Consider the following 5,974-nt stretch of genomic DNA (forward strand, 5'->3'; position numbering starts at 1 on the left):
CCAGTGGAAAAGTAAACACCAGTGGACAAAGCAAAAGGATGTTCTTCAGCTATATTTAACTATTTGGTTTGGTGGAATAGTTGGCAGGAAAAAGTTGAAGAGAAAATTTAAATTCCGATTGAATTCATATTTTGGATTCAGTACCAACTGACTGGTGATCCCATCCTTTAATGTGACGAATATAGTTAAAATGTAAGTACATATGTATATATACATATGTATACACAACATCATTGAACTACGCCAAGAAAATATCTTCAGGCTAAACCTGACAAAGGTAACACTGAGGACCTTGTAGGTCCTGAACAGAATTTTTACCCAGAATTTCAACACCCAGAGATGAGCACCTTACTTTTTTGTTAAAATAGGTGCAATTAATTATTACTATAAAGTGATTAAGATTTTCTCCAGTATTTATGATTGCAAAAGATTGAAGGGAAAATCTTTCACCTACATTTTAGTCATTATTTTTAAAACTTTGTCACCTATTTACGTAACTTTGTAGTGTAACATGAGCAAATACATGTCATGCTATATTAGAAAAAAAAAAACAAAGCCTTCTCCAGTGACGGCCCACAAACAGAAATGATAAAGAAAAGTTACTAGATAGACTTCAATGACCGAACTGGAATCAGGTCTATAACTCATCAGAGATATTGTACATTCATTGCTCTACCTCAGAGGTCCAGTGATGCCCACAAGATCTTTCAAGAAAAAACAGGATCCTTTCAAATGTTTTGACTTTGCCAAAGAGCTCTTCAAACCCTGTAGAGAGACTTTCCTCAAGCTTTGCCTGTAGGCAGCAGGTCCACGTTGGCTACTCTGACAGTTGTTTAGTTCATACCAAGCCCCCACAGTAGGCATCATGGAGCAAGAAAGTGGCAAGAGGCACAAAGACAGAAGTATTGGAAGAAACACCACTACTCCAGTGAGTGAATGCAACTCAGTGAGCGATAAGGAGAAATACATGGAAAAGCACAAATATAGAAACCTCCTTGAAATACATAACTAGGATCAATTAGACATGCAGTAGTGAGTAGTGATAAGAAGAATCAAGTCAAGGAAGGATCAAGAAAGTGTGTATTAAAAAGTATTTGAAGAACCAGAGGACAAGTCCCAGGTCCAGGAAGTTAAAAAAGGCCTTGTCAGATGAGTTCCTTGGATGCTATGTTTAAGTAGATGTAACTAGAAGCAACAAGGAGGACTTGACAAATGGCAGCAGGATGTTACGGCAAGGGGGAAACCACTCGTTGAGTCTTGGATTCTCAATTACAAGGCCTAAATTAATTTCTATTACCTCATTCTGAAGCAAGATGTAGGCATTCTTAATTCAACTCTTAGTGGTTTAATTCCATTTTTGGACAATTTCACTGCCTCATAGATCCCCTTTCCAATGTGTTGGTTCTAAATGATATTTCCCATTTAAATGATCTGAGTTCAGATCCTGCCGGTACATCTAAGCACTAGAGGAGCACGAACATGGACTCAGCTCTTCTAATAGAGAGATAAAGAGATTTTGCTTTTAAAAGTTGTAACATTTATACATGTATACATTTTATACAAGGTACACATTTATGGTTGAATAAGATCTCCATATTTTTCCACCATTAGATAAATTAAAGGGACTAGACATTTTTTAAAGGATAGTTGGGTAGGGGGTCTTACAGATTTTCATCTGAGACAGTAACCAAGAATATGCTTCTTGGAGCCAAAGGAAGACTTTCAGCCTTTTGAGCACCACCTACACTTTCCTCATCAAATAGAAAACAGACAGGTGCCTTAAGGACACACTGTGAATTCATAATTTTAACACACTCGAGGTCCAGGACCCAGATGCCAGCAGCTCTAGTATACATGCTGTTCCCTCTGCTTATGGAGATATGTAAGACGGAACCTGGCTTTCTTGTATGATGCGCTCTCTTGTGAGTTGTTTTCTTTTTCTAATGCACTAAAAAAAAAAAAAAAAAAAAAAACTAGAGGGAAGAAAATAGCTGAGGTTTTTAAAATGACAGCTATTTTTAAAGGAATTAAAAAGCTGATTAAATTATGTATTTTATTGCCTCTGGATATCATGTTAAATGAATATTTTATTTTAAAGGCTTGAATAAATAAAAATGTTTTTTTTGTAATGTTTGGTCTATTTGCATCCTTTGTGACAACTGTCAAGATTTCTTCTCTGTTCAATCCTAGGGATATAAATAGGGTGGAATTTCTCAGATATTAAATTGTTCTTTGAAAAACGTCTAAAAGAAACTCTTAATTAAAAACTCTAATAATTAGGTCTCTTGCTGATACTGATTGAGGCTTTCCAAAGAAAATTATACTGGGTGAACGTTAGTCAAAAACTCTTAAAAACAGTGTGACAATAATACCTGATTTAAAATAATAACAGCATTACATGGACTTAATACCAGCACCTTCTATCTTTTTTAAAAAAGTGTGTATGGATGATAGATGTAGATATAACAATAGAGATGGAGATATAACATGAGCTCTTTTAATAGAGAGAGAAGGGAATTCTGCTTTTACAAATTCTGACATTTATATATAACATTTATACAACACATATTTCAATTGTGTGCTCTTGCATTAAAATCTCTCATCAGTGAGACTTGAAAGAACTTAAGGTTATGGACCTACTTTGACTTCTCGAAGACATCATTCTGTTCTACATCTAGGAATCTCTCACTCTATTCCAGCAGGACTCAATTTATCTTCCATGGTATAGTTGACACTCCCCAGGGCTTGAGTTGCCCTCCGGTTTTCAATTCCCACCTCCTTTTTCATCACCAAGTTTCTCCCACTTGACAAAAGGAAGACCTTACTATGGAGCATTGGCCCAAGGTGGAACACCAAACGAAGGGACAATTCAAAATATTGGTGTCTCAGAAAGGCCCCTTATCTTTCTAAATTGTATACGTATTTACTTAAGATGTTAGAAAATGGGCCCTTTGGCCTGTGTTGGAATATTTTGAGTTCAGAAATATTTTAGTTGGGGGAAGGGAAGATAATGTTCTGTTAATAAAATACTCACTTCTATCCCCAACTATTTAAAAGAATAATAATAATAATAACTCTGGAGGGTAAAGCTAAGAGAACAAAGAAAGAAGCACTGGTTAAAAAAAATTGAAAGCAGATGCATTTTCTTCATTCAAGAGATGACAAACTTATGACAAATCTCTGGAACTTATCTATCTTAAATTTGGAATTCAGAAATGAGATGTTAACAAAGGAACCCATATTAACATATTTGTTGGAATTGAAAACTGAGGGCAGATTTTTTTTCTGACAGAAAGAAAAGTTTGATTTGGTTGATTAGTTTGGTAAAGGCTCTTACTTTGCAGTTATGTAATATGCATGGCATTTTCCATAAATTGTATGAGCTAAACCAGCAACTCCAAGGTTTTAAAATACATTTATTTAAAACATGTGGTAAGATAAAAAGCTCTTTATAAAAATAATTGATCCAGAATATATGAAGAACTCATGTAACTCAATAAGAAGGTAACAAGGTAGGCAACCCAATTAAAACAATGGCAAAAAATGTGAAGTTACTACCCCAAAAAATGACAACTAAAGCACATAAGTAGATGACAATGGCAAATAACTACATGAAAAGGTGCTCGACACCACTAGTAGTTAGGTAAATGCAAATTAAAAGCACAAGGACAGGGCGGAGCCAAGATGGCGGAATAGACAGACGCTTACATGGAGCCCTCTTTACAACAAAGACCGGAAGAAACAAGTGAAAGGAGTATATTTGTGACAAGCTGGGAGCCCTGAGCATCAAAGGCAAGCTTAGACAATGAACTGAGGGGCAGGGGGAGGAAGAGACCATTCAGAACCAGAGAGGAGTTACCGGACCTGAATCATGGGAAGCCCTCAGGCACCAATCCCAGAGCGGCTGCGGTGGCGACAGCGGCGGGCTGGTCCTAGCCTTCGGCTGCAGTTTCCTCAGGGAGAAGCAGCAGCCACATAGCCCACTCACACCTCCGGAACCTGAGGAGAAGGGCGCTCTCAGCAAAAGCTAAGTACTTGCGTAAATTTTACCACGTCCTTCCCCACCCCCAACCCAGCTTCAGCGCCTGGATCCCTAGCTCTGAGGTAGACCCTGGTGAGCACCTGGAGCTGTCCTCCCGGCCTTGGGGAAGGAAAATATTTCCAACTGGGGGGAAAAGATAATTTGCTAGCTCCATTACCTGGGGGAGCTCAGGACACAAGCGGCTCCTATCCAGGCATAAACCGTCCATGGACCTTGAGCACCTTTCCCTTCTGCGTGGACCTGTGTGGTCTATTTTGGGAGAATAGGCCCTTGTTGGCAAACTCCAACCATTTCACCTGTGTGGTAGAGAGGTGGGTGTTTGACGTTTGACATTGCTTTGCCTATTGAACAAGGTCCTCACCTACCCACATCAGGGACCTAAGGACTGGTAGCTCCACTCAAGTCACCCAGCCACCCACGACAGGGGTCTAAAGATAACTGGTACCTCCCAGACCTTACAACCAAAAACTTTGGGTGCCCATGGCCCCTCTGCAGAACCCACCCACCGGCATGCTCTAGGGAACAGAGACACGTTTTCCTCAGAGACACTCGGGGGTTGGTTCTCAGCCCCCTGCCTTGTTCAGAGCATGACCCCCTGCTGCAATCAGATACTGGCATATATGCCAATCACCCCTGCCCTTCTAAGACTGTAGGACAGAGCCTGTACCACACGCTTGATATCAGCTACCTGGAAACTTTAGCTGAATTCATACAAGAAAACTGAATGGACTCCTAGATTGATATACCTGATAACAACTCTAGCCAGCTGGGGACAGGACACCAGAGCTCCAAAGGTGAAAATAATCGAGGTAGCTCACTCAAGCAACCCATAGGGGTATACCAAAACAAAACAAAGCAAGCAGCTACGACACAGTAAACAAGCAAAAACTAATACAATAACTTATAGATGGCTCAGAGACAACAGTCAATATCAAGTCACATAAAGAAACAGACCATGATCACCTCAACAAGCTCTCAAAACAAAGAATCCAGGGATCTTCTAAATGAAAGTGCATTCCCTGAATTACCAGATGCAGAATACAAAAGTTTAATATACAGAACCCTTCAAGACATCAGGAAGGAAATGAGGCAATATGCAGAACAAGCCAAGGAACACACAGATAAAGCAAATGAATTAGAAAGATTATTCATGAATATAAGGAAAAGTTTAATAAGCTGGAAAAGTCCACAGACAGACAGCAATCAGAAATTCAGAAGATTAACAATAAAATTACAGAATTAGGTAACTCAATAGAAAGTCAGAGGAGCAGAATTGAGCAAGTAGAAGCTCGGATTTCTGAACCCAAAGATAAATCACTTGGCACTAATATATTTGAAGAAAAATCAGATAAAGGAATTTTAAAAAATGAAGAAACCTTAAGAATCATGTGGGACTCTATCAAGAGGAATAACCTACGAGTGATTAGAGTACCAGAACAGGGAGGGATAACAGAAAACACAGAGAAAATTGATGAAGATTTGTTGGCAGAAAACTTCCCTTATATTGTGAAAGATGAGAAGATATCCAAGATGCTCATCAAACTCCAAATAAGGTATATCTTAAAAGAAAGTCACCAAGACATATCATAATCAAGCTTACCAAAACCAAAGATAAAGAGACAATTATAAGAGCAGTGAGAGATAAAAGAAAACTCACCTACGAAGGAGAGCCAATAAGAATAAGCTTGGACCACTCGGCAGAAACCACGCAGGCAAGAAGGCAATGGGATGACATATTTAAAAAATTGAAGGAAAACAATTGACTGCCAGGAATCATATATCCATCAAAACTGTCTCTTAAATATGAAGGTGAAATTAAGACATTTCCAGATAAACACAAGTTGAGGGGATTCATAAAAACCCAGCCAAAACTACAAGAAATACTAAAGGGAGTTCTTTGGTTAGAAAATCAATAATATCAGGTATCAAACC

The sequence above is a fragment of the Loxodonta africana genome, chromosome 23, assembly GCF_030014295.1.
Source record: "Loxodonta africana isolate mLoxAfr1 chromosome 23, mLoxAfr1.hap2, whole genome shotgun sequence".
NCBI classification, from domain to species: Eukaryota; Metazoa; Chordata; class Mammalia; order Proboscidea; family Elephantidae; genus Loxodonta; species Loxodonta africana.